General features: G+C 45.4%; 1 long non-coding RNA gene across 1 annotated transcript in view; it reads left to right on the forward strand.

Moving 5' to 3' along the window:
- The window catches only part of LOC147030526 (uncharacterized), a 160,726-nt gene that overhangs the window by 7,868 nt on the left and 133,443 nt on the right, over positions 1 to 19,415 (forward strand). The gene's annotated exons all lie outside the window — the stretch shown is intronic.

Below are 19,415 nucleotides of genomic sequence, written 5' to 3' on the forward strand. Positions count from 1 at the left end.
TCTCATGACACTTTAATTTAAGGTTGTCAGCACAACCAATAACCACGAGGTTGCTATGAGATATGGCTCCAATCATTTAGAATAAAAGATCTCGTCATGAACCTTCAATGCCTGCCAGAGTGACAAATAGGTCTTTCTCAAAGCCCCAAGGGGTACCTTTTTGTCTCAAGTTTTTCTTTTCTCAGTTATCAACCAATTCCTGACACAGCCCAACACATGGTTCGCCCGTTGGGCTTTACCCCAATCCAAGTAAATAATTCCTCAGATTCATTTTGTGGCAACCTTGACTATCCTGTTTAGGTGTGCAGTGATTTACTTAAATTTGTTGGTTCCTAAATCTTTCCCACTTTTCCGGTCTTGCACAAAAAGTGTAATGCTGCATCAAACAAAGCTGCCTTGCCAATGGTTCAGCATTTCTTTGTGTTTTTCTTTGTGTTTCAAACAAAACTGAGACTGCTTTAATTTCTACAACCAACTTGCAATTTGTTCTTGGAGTTCTGTAAAGCACAGTACCTGGTGCAAAGAGGCATGATCCGTTCTTAGCATAAAATTGGCCATCATAAAATTTGGGTAAAAATGTGACACCACAGCTACAAGTGCCAAAAGTTTCTTCCTGGTTCCAAAGTATTTTATTTCAGGAGCAAGCAAAGCTCTACTGTAGTAGGCAATGATTTGATCCTTCCCTCGTTATTCTTGAGATAGCACTATTCCTATATCTATATGCCACCAACAGCTTGCCAGTTGGAAGAATTGTTCATGCTGCAGTTACCCGTAGGGCTCACATTTTACCCGCTCCATCTCTTATGCCCAACAATGACAGCTTCTTTGATCCACCAACAATGCTTTTCCAAGGTCTAAGTGACATCCTTTCATAGCCAGGAAGTTAAGACCGAACAGATGTAAATTTCACAATTCCACCACGCAGACCTCATTTTCAAATGAATCAGTTCCTAATTCAAACCTCACAGATCCAAGGCCCAAGACTGATGCAGTCACTTTGGTTGCCAGATACAACTGCGTTCTTCTAATGGAGTAACCTGACTCCATCCTTCGACACTTTTCTCTATGATTGCTGCACTTATAATTGAATGACTAATAACAGGATCCAAAGCAGCTTCACAGGATATATAGTGCACCTTTGCAGGTGACTCTCAAATTTCCTACTGCTCTAAGTTTGTACCTATTTACTGCCAGTAAAGGATCAAGGGACCTTTACAATGTCTCCCCAGACAGATACTGGTTCATGGATCCAGCTCCACTGGGTTTAACTTTAGGGAGGAAGAAGAGTGATCCTCACCCATGCTCTCTGACCGACTCTGAACCCAATTAGTCTCCATGAGGCTCTAAATCTATCTCAACCTTAAACAACATTTTTCATGTCCTCTATTTTTCTCTAAGCTTGGGTTATTTAGACTTCAGTGAGCCATCAAGAAGATTAATGTTTAAAGCTGGAGAGAGGTGTCTAATATATTAAGCTCGTTCTAACCATAAACTCACTGACTCGCTCACCGACTCACTGACCGACTGATATTAATGTTTGGCACCTTCTGGGTGATTGCGAAAGCTGAAATTTTACAGGCTGATGAACAGTGAAGCCAGTAAATCAGAAAAAGTCACAGAACCACGAGAAAGCATCCGTAAATTAAAATATAAATAAATGAAAAAATGCAGGTGAATGACAAACAGTGGGGAAACACGGTTTGTTATTGCTTACAATTTGTAAGTATACCCCAATATATATATATATATATATATATATATATATATATATATATATATATATATATATATATATATATATATATATATATATATATATATATATATATACGTATGTACAACTACAGGGTGTCCCAAAAGTCACTTCTGAATTTAGAAATTAAATGACATTTCTGTTTTTTAATAATTTATGATTATTTTTATACCAAAAGAAAATTTACGAAATTGATAAATTTGCTTTATTTATGAAAAATGATGCAGCTTAGATTCCTCCATTTTCGGCTTCGCAGAGACGGGCTTTTTCGACAGCATTTTCCATAACAGCGGACAATTACTCTGGCTGCAGCCCTCGAATTTCTGCACAGATGTTGTCCTTGAGCTGCTGAATTGTATGGGGCTTATTGATGTATACACGCTCCTTAGGTAACCCCAAATAAAATAATCGGGAGGCATCTAATCAGGAGAACGTGATGGCCAAGAAATTTCTGAATTTCCGAAATTATTCGGTGTCCATGCTCTTTGGGTGAGAATAATTGATCGATGAAATTTAAAATAAAATTCCACGATTTTGATTCTTTGTTCAGTTGTGAATTTTTCCATGGGTAATTTCCAAATTTTAATCTAAATTCTGAAAAGAAAAGAAAGACAAATTATTAAAAAAACAGAAATGTCATTTAATTTATAAATCCCGAGGTGACTTTTGGGACACCCTGTATGTATGTATGTATGTATATATATATATATATATATATATATATATATATATATATATATATATATATATATATATATATATATATATATATATATATCCTCAAGGAAGATTATGTCAAGAGGGTATTGGAGGTGAGGAGAGTGTCTGACCGAGTGATGAGCGTGAAGTTGGAAATTGAAGGGGTGATGATGAATGTCATCAGTGCATATGCCCCACATATGGGGTGTGAGATGGAGTATAAAGTCGATTTCTGGAGTGAGTTAGATGAAGTGGTGGAGAGTGTATCCAAGGATGAAAGAGTGGTGATTGGAGCAGATTTCAATGGGCATGTTGGGGAAGGGAATAAAGAGGATGAGGAGGTGATGGGTAGGTACGGTCTCAACAAGAGAAATGTGGAAGGGCAAATGGTGGTAGAGTTTACAAAAAGAATGGAAATGGCTGTGGTAAATACGTATTTCAAGAAGAAGGAGGAACACAACGTGACATACAAGAGTGGAGGAAAGTGCACACAGGTGGATTACATCTTAAGCAGGAGATGCAACCTGAAAGAGATTAGTGACTGTAAGGTGGTGGCAGGGGAGAGTGTAGCTCGACAGCATCGATTGGTGGTCTATAGGATGACTTTAGAGGTGAGGTTGAGGCAGAGAGTGAGGGCTGAACCAAGGACCAGATGGTGGAAGCTGAAGGTGGAAGACTGTTGCGTGAAATTTAGGGAGGAGGTGAGACAGGCGTTGGATGGTGGTAAAGATGGGTGGGATGATTGGGAAAGTACAGCAGAAGTGGTGAGGGAGATAGCAAGGAAGGTACTTGGTGTGACATCTGGACAGAGGAAGGAAGATAAGGAGACTTGGTGGTGGAACGAGGAAGTACAGGAAAGTATAAGGAAGAAGGGGTTGGCGAAAAGGAAGTGGGATAGTCAGAGAGATGAAGAAAGTCGGCAGGAGTACAAGGAGTGGCGGCGAAAGGCAAAGAGAGAGGTGGCAAAGGCTAAGAAAAAGGCAGATGATGAGCTGTATGAGAAGTTGGATACAAAAGAAGGAGAAAAGGATTTATACCGATTGGCAAGACAGAGGGACCGAGCTGGGAAGGATGTGCTGCAGGTTCGAGTGATAAAGGATGCAAATGGGAATGTGCTGACGAGCGAGGAGAGTGTGTTGAGAAGGTGGATGGAGTACTTTGAGGAGCTGATGAATGAAGAAAATGAGAGAGAGAGAAGGTTGGAAGAGGTGGAGATAGTGAATCTGGAAGTGGGGTGGATCAGCAAGGATGAAGTGAGGACTGCTATGAAGAAGATGAAAAGTGGAAAGGCGGTTGGCCCAGATGGTATACCAGTGGAGGCATGGAAGTGCTTAGGAGAGATGGCAGTGGGGTTGTTAACTAGATTGTTTCATAAAGTCTTGGAAAGTGAGAGGATGCAGGAGGAGTGGAGATTAAGTGTACTGGTTCCGATTTTCAAGAATAAGGGTGATGTGCAGAGCTGTGGAAATGACAGAGGGATAAAGTTGTTAAGCCACACCATGAAGGTGTGGGAAAGAGTAGTGGAAGCTCGGTTGAGAGGAGAGGTGACGATCTGTGAGCAGCAATATGGGTTTATGCAAGGAAAGAGCACCACTGATACAATGTTTGCTTTGAGAATGTTGATGGAGAAGTATAGGGAAGGCCAGAAGGAGTTACATTGTGTGTTTGTGGATTTAGAGAAAGCTTATGACGGTGCCAAGAGAGGAGTTGTGGCATTGAATGAAGAAGTCGGGAGTGGTGGAGAAGTATGTGAGGATCGTGCAGGATATGTATGAGGACAGTGTGACAGCGGTGAGGTGTGTGGTAGGAATGACAGACCGGTTTAAGGTAAAAGTGGGATTGCACCAAGGATCGACTCTGAGCCCTTTCCTGTTTGCAATGGTGATGGACAGGTTGACGGACGAGATCAGACTGGAGTCTCCATGGACTATGATGTTCGCGGATGACATCATGATCTGTAGGGAGAGTAGGGAGCAGGCTGAGGCGAGCCTCGAGAGGTGGAGGTACGCACTGGAGAGAAGGGGAATGATAGTCAGTCGGAGTAAGACGCAGTACATGTGCGTAAATGAGAGGGTGGGTGGTGGTATGGTGCGGTTGCAAGGAGTTGAGGTGGGGAAGGTGGATGGGTTTAAATACTTGGGATCAACTGTCCAAAGTAACGGAGAGTGTGGGAGAGAAGTGAAAAAGAGAGTGCAGGCAGGATGGAGTGGTTGGAGAAGGGTTGCAGGAGTGATTTGTGACAGAAAGGTAGCTGCAAGAGTGAAGGGGAAAGTATACAAGACGGTAGTGAGACCAGCTATGTTGTATGGTTTGGAGGCGGTGACACTCACAAAAAGACAGGAAGCGGAGCTGGAGGTGGCAGAGTTTAAGATGCTGCGATTCTCGTTGGGAGTGACGAGGATGGATCGCATAAGAAATGAGTATATTCGAGGGACAGCGCAGGTAGGACGGTTTGGAGACAAAGTGAGAGAGAGGTGAGATTGAGATGGTTTGGACATGTGCATAGGAGGGAAGTGGAGTATATCGGGAGAAAGATGTTGAAGATGGAGCCGCCAGGCAGGAGGAGAAGAGGAAGGCCAAAGAAGAGGTTCATGGATACGGTGAGGGCGGACATGCGGGTGGTTGGAGTGTCAATGGAAGATGTGGAGGATAGAGCAAAATGGAGACGGTTGATCCGCTGTGGCGACCCCTCATGGGAGCAAGCCGAAAGAAGAAGAAGAAATATATGTTTATATATCTGTATATATATAATGCCTGGTGTTGGCGCAGTGGTTAGGGCAGCGGCTTGGGATCCAAAAGGTCCTGAGTTCAAGCCCCGTTGGGCCACTGAATTAATACACCAGGGGGTCGACTCAGCCTGTCATCCTTCCGAAGTCGGCGAAATGAGTACCAGTATACTGGGCCGGTGTATACCCCGGTTAAAATAGGTGTACCATATCCCTGTGTCGTAAGAGGCGACCAGGGTTGCATCAGGAAGGGCATCCGGCGTAAAACTTGTGCCAAATCACTATGCAGATCATACGGATGATCCGCTGTGGCGACCCCGAAAGGGAGCAGCCGAAAGAAGAAGAAGAAGATCTGTATATATATATTGTTACGAATTCTGGCCCGCCTGGCGTGTGATCGGCCGCATACCTCTAATGGCAGCCGCGTCGCCCACTGGACAGACAATTCAGTCGTGACCCTCCTGGAACTACCACCAGGAGCCAGTCACGGGTGGGGGTTTAACCTCACCACAACCCAGTCCGCATTCTACCTGCGCGAAATAGGGTGAATCGCCGAATGTCGATATACCTAAATACCCGCGTGGGTTTCCTACTGAGGGGTTGCACCACGCTGCAGGTTGGCTTAGGACACGAACCGCTTAAGCGGTTCGTTCCGTGCTACAGGGATAACCGAGCGGTGTTAACGCCGACCTCGACGGTTCAGTGATTCTTCTTTACTCGGGTGTTCAAAACCCACTACTCATTCCACGATGCAAGATGGCATTTCAATGGGGTGAAAGGACGCGACGAATGGGATACATTGCACACAAGGACATTTATTCCAGCAACACGTATACAGTCATGCAATATACAAGTGACAAATAGAAGGCCAAGCAATACCACCGACTACGATTATTATCTACAGTCACTTACAAAGTCATTACTTAACAGGACACGGCGCTACAGCAGGCATACAAAAACAACAGGAAAACCCTCTCCATAGACAGGGAGGTAGACGGGGTTCGTAAACCTTTATGGTCATGAGCCGTGGATGACCGGAAAGGCCCGCGAGACCGTGCTGGTTACCTGCCCCCTCGAGGTATGACGGTGGGCAGGTCGCGACGCCTTGTTCCCACGGCAGCTAGCGTAGCCGCGCCTGCTCTCGTGCCTTTGCGATGATGTGGCCGGTGAGTTCTCTCTGGCGTTCCTCGCCAGACGTGCAGATTCGCACCACACAGACGGCAGGGCTGCGCCTCCCGTCTGCGTCTCTGAGGCGTCGCCCGGACTCGCCACCGGCCCGCGCCTTCACCGACAGGTCGCCCAACGCCAAGACGAGAGAGCCTGACCTCGACCACCAAGAGAGAGAGAGAGCTCGAAGATGAAGCGAGAGGATGACGTCCAACAAGAGAGCGAGTGGAATCCAACACGACCCCGACAGAGAGAGCACTCGACCCCGCCAGAGAGAGTGACGTCGACGACCCAGACAGAGAGAGCACTCGACCCTGACAGAGAGAATGACATCGACGACCCAGACAGAGAGAATGACGTCGACGACCCAGACAGAGAGAGCAAGCCTCGCGCGCGGTCCGCCTTATATAGCGCGGGGCTCCACCCTTCGTTCCTCCCCGTTTTCGGCTCCACCTTCCTTCAAGAAGGTTCCCGAAAAGGGGCGTTCCCTCACCTCGACCACCTCACCCTGTTCATGCACCAATCGGCTGCGAGCTGCCCTCCCCCTGCCTCCGTCACACTCCTCGGAGAAACAGGCGGGAAAAATCCGCGCGCCCATCGGAACTCCTCTGGTTTCCTTTTGCGTTCGACGGTTTTCAACGCGGCTTGTTGTTTGCGTGGAGGTTTGTTCAAAGTAACAATAGAAAAATAAAAACGGCTATCTCAGAGTCGCAGCCCGGTGAACACGAAGAAATTCCTTTAAACAACGGTGGGGACCTATCTGAACACTCACTTAACGGCATAGCTAATCTAAGGACCCTTTATGGTGTATTGCGAATTTCCACAGCCGTAACAATATATATACACACACGTATGACAGAGATGGCTGTCCATCTGTTCATGGTTTACACTGATTGGCTTTTTTTAGCTCAGTGCAATGTGATTGGCTGCTGGTAAGATTGAATAATATATTGCATAGGCTTATTTCAGAGTTGATATTCAAAATCTGATTTTATATTTGACGATCGGAACTCATGGCCTCAATAATTATATTGACATTTAGAGTGAAATCGGAATTTTTTTTTATGTATGTCTGCAAACTTCTTCTTTCACTGACAACATATCGTTCCTTATCAACCATTTTGTTGAAGTGCTTGCTTGAGTGCTCAAGCCACATGGCGAAGACGCTACAAGCTGCCTGGTTGTTCGTTTCCAAGTGATGGCATACACGGCAAAAATTATTCCCACTATCACTGAATATATCAATCGATTTGAACAAAGTTCAGGCCCGACACGTCTGTGTTTGGCCCTGCGCTATCATGTGGTGCCTGGGGCGATGGCTCACCCATTGAAAATGGACAATTTTATTTTACACGCCATTTCCCATTTTTGTATGATATTTCATAACACGACTCATCACTTTGACATAGGTAGGTATATATAGGGAGGTGCAAAGCCGGCTGACATATTTCAACCCCTCTCCTGTCCGAGAGATAGGGTGGGAACTTTTGGGGTTGTGGCACCGTTTTTCTAAGACTGCACTGCAACTGGTGGAGGCCACCTTCCTGATGCTATCTACCATAAATAATAAAATTTCAAGCTTTGAACATAAATCTCATGTGTTTCAATTATCGCATATCCAAATATATCAGTCGGTTCTTCACCAAGCTGTATGAAAGATTAAATGTTTCTTTTTTTTTTAAAGTTTATTCAACCATTTTGTTTGAGTACTTCCTTGAGTGCTTAAGCACTCTTCAAGCTTTGAAAGCGAAACTGTGGCACAGTTCTCTATGGGGACTTCTCCGGAGTTAGGAAGGCCAAATAAATTTGATGATTACAATGAATAAAAAATGTTTCAGTTGTTACAAAGCAATGAATTGCCACATCATGGCAGGAAAGGCAAAAGTTGTGCATGCTTGGTCTCAGCAGTCTAGTCAAGGTTTGATTCTCAACTCAGCTAAAAACTATCATCCCAGTGTTTCACAGGCAGGGTGATTCATCAATGTGTGTGCCCTCTCTCGGATGGATGTTAAATTGGATGTCACATATGCCGAAATCCCATATCCCTCTCTTCTCCACCCTCACCCCACCCACTCCTTTATCACACCCCTCTCCCTCTGTTTCTCTCTCATCTCCCTCTCTGTCTTTTCTCAATCTATCTCTCTCCCTTACCCCTCTCCCTCTCTCTTTTCCTCCGTCTCCTTCTCTCTCTCTCACCCTCCCGCTCACTCTTCCCACCCCCTCTCTTCCTCGCTCTTCCCCCCTCCCTTGTTCCCACACCCTTCCACTCTTCTCTGTTGCTACCTCTACCTCCTCATTCCCCCTTCCCTCCTCCCTCCTCTCTCCCCCTCCCCCTTCTGCCAAATTCTCCCCCCTCTGTTAAGAGGATTGTTTTAAAAATGGCTTCCCCAGAGGGTAGCATGAACTAATCAGATTCGGAGAGAGCCGACCGGTAGGAGTGAGCCGACCGGATCTGTGAAATCCATGCTGAACTTCTCAAGGCTGGTGGAAATTCTGTAGTTGTGCCATTGCATGCAGTTCTGTGCGATGTTTGTAAAACAGGCATCATCCAAACTGACTGTTAGAGGGCCCTTGTTGTCCCTCTTTGTAAATGGAAGGGTGATCGCCAGGCCTGCAACAACGACCGAGTGGTGATGCTGCTCTCAGTACTGGACAAGGGCTTTGCTCGGGTAATTCTTGATGGGGTTTACCACCATCTGCTTGAGTACCAGTGCCCAGAGCAGTCAGGTTTTACACCAAAGAGGTGTAAGATAACTGACCTTATCCATGCTCTTTGGGTCCTCACCAAATACAGACAAGAGTTTTGGCAGGGGCTGCTTTCAGCCTAGTTTGATATATTGAAAGCTTTCAATTCAGTAAATCGAGATTCCATCTGGAGGTTTTTCGGTCTTTGTGGGGTGACACCAAAACTGATCAATCTGATGTCTGAACTATACTCTAGTACTGAAAGTGATGTGAGATGTGGTGGTTCCATCTCTGACTTATTTCCAGTTGTTACTGGAATTTGTCAGGGGTGTGTCCTGGCCCCCACACTTTTCAGAACTTGCATGGACTGGATTTTAGGGAAGATGATTGAGAGATCAAGCTGTGGTGCATCATTTGGGAATGTCAAGATACCTGACCTTGATTTCACAGATGATGCCGTCATCTTTGCGGTGACTCTGGATATCCTTGTGGGGGCCCTCGAAGTGCTGAATTATGGGTCAGAGGCACTGGGTTATGGGTTTCTGGGTCAAAACCAAGATCCAGGCTTCAATGACATATTGGAAGCTGCTATCTTGTCTGTTCCTGTTTGTGGTGAGGATGTTGATGTCACGGAGAGATTCACTTACCTTGGCAGTAATATTCGTCTGAGCCAGAGGTCAATAGACGGAGATTGCCTTCCCTTCCCCTCCTCCTGTACTGTCTTCCCTTCCCATCACACTGTCTTCCCTCCCCCTCCGCTCATGCTTCTCTCCTCCCCAACACACTTCTCCACCCCCCATGGACATCTCCAGGTGTCCTCTGTGTGCTGTATTAATGCGCTGTTTTAACGTAGCTGATTTCATTCAATCCTGCACTGCCCCCCCCCCTTTACCGCTCCCACTTCTCCACACGTCCCACTCACAAACATGTCGAAAACCACTCACTTCAAGCTTACCTGCTCCGAAACCTCCTACCCACTTCCCTCCCTCCTCTCTCCCCAAAACTCCTCAATCCCACCTTCTTTCCCAGAGAGAATCATGATGTTTGGTGAGGTGACGCTCTCCCCACCCCCTTGCTCACTCTTCCCCCCTTCCGAGCTCCCCCTTTCTTCACCTCCTCCCTTCTCCCGCCATTCTCGCTTTCCCCTCTCCACTTCCTCCTCCAACCTCCTCCATTTACCCTCTCTTATCTCTCTCCACTCCACCATCTCTCTCCCCCTCCCCTCTCTCTCCCTCCTTTCTCTCCCCTCCATCCTCCCTCTCTCTCCACTCCTCCCCCCTTACTCTTTCCCCACCCCTCCCTCCTCTCTCCCTCATCTCCCTGCTCTCTCCCTCCCCTCGCTCCTCTTTCCCTCCCCTTCCTCCCTCCTCTCCCACCCTCCTCTCTCTCTTCCCTCTCCTCTCTCCCTCTCCCTTCTTCCCTGCCCTCCTTCCTCTCTCCCTCATTTCTCCCTTCCTCTCCCTCCCTTCCTCTCTCTCCCCTCCCCTCCATCTTTTCCTCTCCCTCCCCCCTCTCTCTCTATCCTCACTCCTCTCTTCTCTCTCCCTCCTCCTCCCTCCTCTCACCTTCCTCCTCTCTTTCTCCCTCCTTTCATCCTCCCCTCCCTCCTCTCTCCCTCCCCTATCTTCTTTCCTATCTCGCTGCACCCCTCCTCTCTCTCCCTCCCTCCTCTCACTCTCCCTCCTCTCTCCTCTCTCCCACCCCTCCCCCTCTCTCCTTCTCTCCTCTCTCCCACCCCTCCCCCTCTCCCCCTCTCTCCCTTCCTCCTCTCTCCCACCCATCCCTCCTCTCTCCCTCCCCTATCTTCTTTCCTATCTCCCTGCACCCCTCCTCTCTCTCTCTCCCTCCCTCCTCTCTCTCCCTCCCTCCTCTCTCTCCCTCCCTCCTCTCTCTCCCTCCCTCCTCTCTCTCCCTCCCTCCTCTCTCTCCCTCCCTCCTCTCTCTCCCTCCCTCCTCTCTCTCTCCATCCCCCTCCCTCCTCTCTCTCTCTCTCTCTCTCCATCCCCCTCCCTCCTCTCTCTCTCTCTCTCCATCCCCCTCCCTCCTCTCTCTCTCTCCATCCTCCTCTCTCCCTCCTCTCTCCCACCCCTCCCCCTCTCTCCCCCCTCTCTCCCTTCTCCTCTCTCCCACCCATCCCTCCTCTCTCCTTCCCCCTCTCTCCCCTCTCTCTCCCCTCCCGCCATTTTCCATGTGGGTGGTGTACTTTGAATGTACTGGTATAACTTGTATTTTTTTTTCAAAATGAAAAATGATATAATTATAATCAGACTGGTTCATTAACATTTTCCTTTGGTAATCTGTAAACATGCTGCCCTTTCTTGTTTAACTCCCTTTTTGGCTGAGTCCCTCAGCATCCACAAAATGCCACTGCGCTTCATGAAATATGGCAATTCTCTGTATGTCTTACAATTATAGAATTGAAAACATGTGGACCAATCTCAATCTCCACCACATTTTGCACACATGCTCAGGGTACCCAATGTTTGGTCATGAACAGAAAATATTTCACCTCTCCCCTCCCTCCAATCGAATGAGAATGGAGACACTACCTCCGATTTTTATTTTATTTTAATTTTTATTTTTATTTTTCCTATGCAGGGAGAATAGTGCAAATGATTTAACTACTGATCCCTGCTGGAGGAAATGGGTGTTGCTATTACTAAAAGGAGATGTGTCCATCCATTCATCACATGAAGAAGAATGAGAACCTCAAGCATTAATGTAGCGTCCTTCCTTGGCACACTTAAGCTCCTATACACCTCCAAGGCTTTCATCCACAGCTCGATGGAGTCCTGCTCTCCCCTTTGGGCTGGCTCCCCTGTCTCACGTGTTGCTCAGCTTGATACCATGGAAACGTGGGCCTTCAATATCATTGGAATCTCTCGCGATGAAGCTGAGTCAATGGGCCAATCACGTCACCATCACCGATAGGTCGGTGGTCGTCTTCTTCCACCTAATTTCTGGACTTTCACCATCTATCCTCTCTGTGCTTTGTCCCCCCCCCCCAACCCTCTCTCCCCAGCTGTCTGCATGATGCACGTGGTCCACCAGCAACCCGCCTCGTGAAACTGCCTAAATCCATAACCACTGCTCACCTCCACTCATTCATTCCTCTGTTTTTCCTGTCTGTGGAACCATCTTCAATACTCTCTTCAATCTCATTCTTCCCTCCAGGTCTTCAAGACAGCTGTTCACCACCATCTCAAGTCATCCCCCATCCAAAATCATGATCTTTTTCTCCAGCCATTAAAACACCCTCCCAAAATTTTGCTTATGTATTCATATTGTCCACCATTTGGATGCTCTCTTACCCTTCGTCGTAACCTGCATCGCTTGTTTGGCCATCTCCATCTACTTTCCTCTTCCGCCCTGCTGTTGGTGTTTCCCCTTTCTCCTGCTGTTCCCTTTGTTGTGTTTTGTCCTGATTTTGTTCTGTGCTTTAGCTCTTCCATGAGCCCAAGAGCATGTATTTAAAAAAAAAAAAACCGTTCCTGCTGTCATAGAATAATAAACATAGGGGTAATACCCCTGGGCACTCACCTGTTCGCAGCTGGATAAGATAACTGGGGAACCACTGGGAGGCATGGATGACACAAAATATGTAACAGAGTAGAAAGTAAATACCTCTGGATTTTATAAATATACTGCACCACGTGAACAAACTTTGACACATCCCGGGTGAAAGGTTGTGGTCAAGTTTCATCGAAATTGTGTGTGTGGTTTCGGAGAAGGAAGCAAGAACCTATTTTGGGAGGCAACTCCCCTGTAGAACCCCTTAGACCCTGAATATTTTTTAATGGCGTGAACAAAACTTGGTACATCACGGGTGATGAAGGTTGTGGTAAAATTTCATCAGAATTACATGTGTGGTTTCTGAGAAGAAAGCAAATACCTAGTTTGGGGGTCAACCCCTGTAGACCCTCTTCGGGCCCAATTTTATTTATTATCTTGCCAAAACGAAGTTTTTGCAAGATATGTTAGTCAGCTTGTATGTTTTTTTTTGTTTTTGTTTTTGTTTTTTGTTTGTCTGTAATCACGTATAAAAAAATCTGCAGAGCACAGTTATCATTGGAAATTTTTGTAACTTCACATATCAGAGGCCTATAGAGGTCCCTTTCAGCGCACAAAATTTTGAAGGTCAAAGGTCAAGGTCACTTTGTCGCAAATCAGGGGAGTCGACGAAACCCTTATTTTTGAGTAATTTTGATCGGATCGTCTTCAAACTTCATGGGAATATAGTTCATGGTCTGGCGCTCAGCTGATTAATTTTTGGTGGCGATCAGCCTTGACCTTCATATGTTTTTTTTATTGTTTGTAATCACTTATCAATCACTCTGCAGAGCACAGTTATCATTGGAAATTTTTGTAACTTCGCATATCAGAGGCCTATAGAGGTCCCTTTTTACATCATAAAATTTTGAAGGTCAAGGTCAAAGGTCAAGGTCACTTTGTCACAAATCAGGGGAGTCGACGAAACCCTTATTTTTTGAGTAATTTTAATCGAATAGTCTCCAAACTTTATGGGAATGTAGTATATGGTCTGGCGCTCAGCTGATTAGTTTTTGGTGGCGATTGGCCTTGACCTTCATGGTTAGCGCCTGAGGTCAAACATATTTGACCCCAAGGTCAAATTTTCAAGTTTTAGGAACCATATCGTGTAGTACCTCAAATTGAACACCTCGATGAGTGCTTTCTAGATATGTCAAGCTTGAGACATTATGACGTCATTTGGTGACGTTATGAGGCAAACATATTTTTCATGGTTACTCTGTAGAACGATTCTCATCGGAATCTCTCGTAGGCAGATATTCCTCAAGGAGTCGCTCCTGGTGGATAGCAGCTCTGTTCACCTCAGTGTGACCTTCAAGAAGTCACACGTGGTCACCTTTTGGCAAGATACGGGTCACCCTGCGGGTGACATTGGTTTATTTTTTTATTTTTTTTATTTTTATTTTTTTAATGCCATAAACAAGCTTTGATACATACACTGTGATGAACATTGTGGTAAAGTTTCATCGAAATTACATGTGTGGTTTTAGAGAAGTTCAAAGTATTTGTGGACGGACGGATGATGCGCCATTCCATAAGCTCCCTGGAACTATGTTCCAGGTAAGCTAAAATGAGTACAGTTGGAAAGCTCATGATGGATTTACTTTTTGGGAAGCTAGCAAATTTACTTGGAACGAAAAAAACTTTAATCATGAAGATGCCTTTTTAAAAACTCCATTTTTCCAGGATTGAATAAGAAGAAGCAGGAATGAGAGTTTAATGTAGCGGATCCAATGGTAACATTTAATATTCCACGATAGCAGGAACCCTTTGGAAGGACACCGAAGGAGCACACAAAATTCGATCTCGTGATACTTCTCGAAGCAATATCTTACACTATTAAGTGTGTGTGCGTGTGCGTGTGCGTGTGCGTGCGTGTGCGTGTGCGTGTGCGTGCGTGCGCGCACGTGTCCTCTCTCTCTCTCTCTCTCTCTCTCTCTCTCTCTCTCTCTCTCTCTCTCTCTCTCTCTCTCTCTCTCTCTCTCTCTCTCTCTCTCTCTCTGCCTCTCTCAATTCTCAACAGCTTGATTTACAATCATCAATTTGGTTTCAGACCAGATCACTCTATCCTGGATATGCTGCTTCTGTTCTCCCAACAATGGATGGAGGTAATCAATGCCAGACATGAAATCAGAGTCATATCTCGAGACATATCGTGAGCTTTTGACACGGTCTGGCACCCTGCCCTGCTCACCAAACTCTCTTTCTATGGTATCCAAGGCCATCTCCACTCATGGCTCGCAGACTTCCTCTCCTGCCACAGTCAACGTGTGGCTCTAAATGGAGTTCTCTCATCCCCTCTTCCTGTCCAGGCTGGAGTTCCTCAAGGCAGCGTTCTGGACCCTGTTCTTTTTGTAGTTTTCATCAATTATCTCTCTGAATCTCTGGAAAATTCTCTTTATTTCTTTGCTGATGAATCCACCCTCTGCGAAACCATCTGTCATCCCTCAGATCGGCAAGCAGCAGCTTCATCCCTCTCTGCAGATCTGGATAAAATCACAAACTGGTCCAACACGTGGAACATGTCTTTCAATCCGGACAAATCTCACACTCTCACTATATCTCTCTGAAAGGATCGTCTGGAACCCCTCCCCTTCTTCCATATACTTTCTCAACAATCCATTGGAAGAAGTCCTTTCTTTTCAAGCTTCTGGGTCTCACTATCTGCCATGATCTTTCCTGGGAAAGCCACATTTCCAACCTGGCCTCCAAAGACAGTCGCCGACTGGGCATCCTCCGTCGTGCAAAGTCCTTCCTTGGCACACCTGAGCTCCTGACCACATACAAAGCTTTCGTCCGCAGCCTGATGGAGTACTGCTCTCCCCTCAAGGCTGGTGCTCCTGCCTCTCACCTTTCTCGGCTTCATGCTGTGGAAACCAAGGCATTTAGGATCATTGGCATCTCCCGCAGTTAGCCTGAATCTTTGGGCCTCTCACTCTCTCACCACAGGCAGGTCGGTGGTCTTTCTGTGTTCTACCGTCTCCTCTCTGGTCTCGCCCCCCTTCTGTGTCTGCGATATGTCCCCCCCCCCTATATTTCCACAGGGCGCTCAAGGTCTGCCAGCAACCCCCTGTTGGTTAAACTACCAAATTCACGAATCACTGCTCACCTTCATTCTTTCATTCCTCTTTTTCCCCGCCTTTGGAATAAACTCCCACAGTCTCTTCAATCCTATTCTTCCCTCCAAGTCTTCAAAATAGCATTTCACCACCACCACCTCTTATCTTCCCTCACCAAAAACCACGATCTTTTCTACCCCCGTTAATCCACTTCAAACCCACCTCCTTCAAATTCCCTGCTTTCCTTCCTGAAAGTCCCTGTAGGGTCCATCTTGTATTCCCCATGTTCCCCAGCCCATCCTTTTCCCTTCCACAGATCTCCTAATGTCTCTGTTCCCCACTGTTTTGTCCTTCCCTCTCCCGCCCCTTTCTTATGCCCCCCAACCCTTGTTGTGTGTTGTGTGTTAGCTCTCATACGAGCCTCGACAATGTGTGCAAAATTAAAAAAAAAAATTATTTGCTTATGTGTTTGGGGGTACCCAGGGTCAGGTCATGGGTCAAAGTGCCACCCACCTCCCTCCCCCCTCCGTCCCCTTGAGAGTGTAGAGATGACTTTGAATGTTTGTCTTTGCATGTGGAAGTGGTTTAACCACTGATTTAATTGTGGGGGGGGGGGGGTGGGGTATCGACATCATATTTTATTCCCACAGGGAGTTGGTATTACTCTATTATGAAATGTAATACGAAACCCCCTCCCCCAACCCCTTCCTCAAACATCCACCCTATTTCATTTCTTTTTTGCTGATATTGCATACAAACAGAATTCTCTTTCACAGTTAAATTATTGTGATATATGGAATTGAACGGACAGAATATCCAGGTCAATAGTGAGAACACAATGAACTAAGAGTTAGCTTCTACTTTCCCACTGTTTAAGTTATCCGATAATAACTTAGTATTGTCTTCAACTATTGATTACCAGCAAACGGCCCGGATGTAGTGACGTTGGGGAAAACTTTCAATGTGGCCTATCAAACTTTTCAATTTTCTTGGGGCAATTCCCTCCTCCTTGCAATAAGCTCATACCTCTTCTAAATCCTGCGTGACCTTTTTCTTTTCCTCTGCCACCTTGATGCTTTATAAGGTGTCAAATAATAAGTTGAATTGCTGTAGGTCAAAAAATGGTGTCCATCTTGTCATTTTTCACTCGAGGCTTGCTGAGAAAAAACAACCCCACATCCATCAAAAACGACCACTGAATGTAAAGGTGAGCTTTTCACTCAGCTCAAATAGACAATCACAATGCAGGCAGCAGGAGAACCTTGGCCAGGGAAGCATGGTTTCCAACCTAGGAATTGACTGAGACATTGAAACGAGGCAGAAGAGTGTTGAGCCCAGAAGATGCAATGGAAATTAAAATCGCTTTCTCTCCCCCCTCATTTTTCACCTTTGTTTGCATCTCTGGTTATATTTTTGAAGACAACTAGCAGGGACACCTGGTGTTGCCCAGTGTTGTTCTCATGCTGTTGGCATTTTGAAGAAATTAAATTTTGTTTTGTTAGCTCACCTGGAACATTGTTCTGGAGAGCTTATGGGATGGCATGTCGTCCGTCCGTCCGTCCACAAACATGTCCTTTCAACTTCTTCTCTGAAACGACACAGTATTTCAATGAAACTTAACCACAACGTTCATCACCATGTATGCACCCAAAGGGGGATTTTATGGGGTGGGAGGGAGGGGGGGTTGCCTCCCAAAATGGTATTTGCTTTCTTCTCTGAAACTACACCATAACCTTCATCACCCATGATGTACCAAAGTTTGTTCATAACATTAGAAAAACCAGACTCTGTGGGGATGTAAGGGGGTGCCCCCCAAAATATGTATTTCCTTTCTTCTCCAAAAGCCTGATGTTAGCTTTATGGTTTGTTTGGTGGGCTTGGGATCCTTTTATCTTGAGTTAAAATCCCACTTGGCTGTTGAATTAATACCAGGTGGGGTTGACTCAGCCTGTCATCCTTCCGAGGTCAGCAAAATAAGTACCGGCTTGCTGGGATGATTGAGCCATTTGAGTATCATGTGTTGGAGTGGTGACCCATCCAGGATTGTGTCCAATAGCCCAGGAGACTTATTTGGGAGCACCAATGCTCTGGACAGAGTATGGTCCCAATGGATTTGGATTTTTTTTTTCTTCTTCGAAACTGCACACAATTTCGATGAAACTTGACCACAACCTTCATCACCCATGATGTACCAAAACTGTTCACAGCATTAAAAAAATTGGGGTCTCAGGGTGCGTACGGGGCCGGAGTGGGGGTGGGGGGGTGAGGTGGTTGCCATACCCCCAAAAGAGGAATTTGCTTTCTTTCTTGTCTTAAACTACACACACATTTCTGATGAAACTTGACCACCGCCTTCATCATTCATGATGTGCTTAAGTTTTTTCATGATATAAAAAATTGGGGTCTCAGGGATTGCACGTAGCGGTTGCCCTCCAAAATACATATTTGCTTTCTTCTCTGAAACCATACACACAATTTAAATAAAACTTCACCACAACCTTTATCATCCATGATGTACCAAAGTTTGTTCATGGCATGAAAAAATATAGGTATTTACTTCTCCATTACATATTTTGTGGGTCATTCATGCCTTCCAGTTGTTACCTGGTGAGCACCCATGGGTATTATTCCTATGTTTTCTCAACTTTTTTTGTGGGAGGCTAAAACACTTCCCTAAACCCAATAAGGAATTTTCAATTTTCTTTTTTTTTAGCCTAAAACACTGACACTCACTGATGAACCTCTGAAAGTTTGACAAAGACCCATTTCACCATCTCTGATAAAATTGGCAACGCACCCAGACTGACAGATAGACACAGACAGACACAGACAAGCATCTCAGAAATAGTATGGATTATTCATTTAAGAAACACATTTAGAATGCATTTCCTGTACTTGTACCCACAGGTATCTTTTTGGGTGGTCGCTAGACTACCGTTATTCTCAGGTTTTCCGTCTGTCTGTATGTATGTAATGGACAGCTCTGGAGGCCAGAGGAGTCGACCAATTTTGATGAAACTTGACTGGTAGGTTCATACCAGGATATCGTTGTATGCTTTTGAGCACCGTTGCTATGGAAGTCACCGTTGCCTCGCAACGGGACTTTGACATTTTTGAAAAAAATCTGAAAAATATTTTTATACTTGTAAAGGTGCCCGTCTTGGACGGGCGTCACTGGCAACATATGGTAAAAGACAGATAGCATGAATGTATTTTAAACAATATATCATATCATTTTTATCCATTGGTTATCATTCAGGTTTTCCCCTTCGACTGTCCCGCAGTAGCTCCACTTCGATGACATTACCACGTAGTTTAGTGACTACACAACGTGTACCATTCGTGAGTTCCAGAGGATCCATAGAGCGCATTAAAATTACAGGGCACCCTATTTTAAAGTGATCCAAAAGGCCGGATCAGTTTCGTGTATATATTCATATCTTGTAGATTTTAGCTGGCTGGATCAGTTTCGTCTACATATTTATATCTTGTAGATTTTAGCTGATTCTGAAACTGTTAACAGCATGTCGATCGGATGGTTCTTTGATTTTCTACGGTAGTAAACGGAAGTACGACTTAAGCCTGTACGCCACTATGCGGAGACCCGAGGACCGAATATTTCACAACAAACTAAAAACTCACAAAATTTGAAGATATTTTAAATAAACAATTTATTATAATATCAATGAAATATCATTTTTATCCATCGATAATATGAATTGTTCTGTACAGCTATAGTTGTTCTCCTGGGATCTGCGCATCCATCCACAATCTATG

The sequence above is a fragment of the Eptatretus burgeri genome, chromosome 3, assembly GCF_056783735.1.
Source record: "Eptatretus burgeri isolate ZD-2024b chromosome 3, Ebu_testis_v1, whole genome shotgun sequence".
Lineage (NCBI taxonomy): Eukaryota > Metazoa > Chordata > Myxini > Myxiniformes > Myxinidae > Eptatretus > Eptatretus burgeri.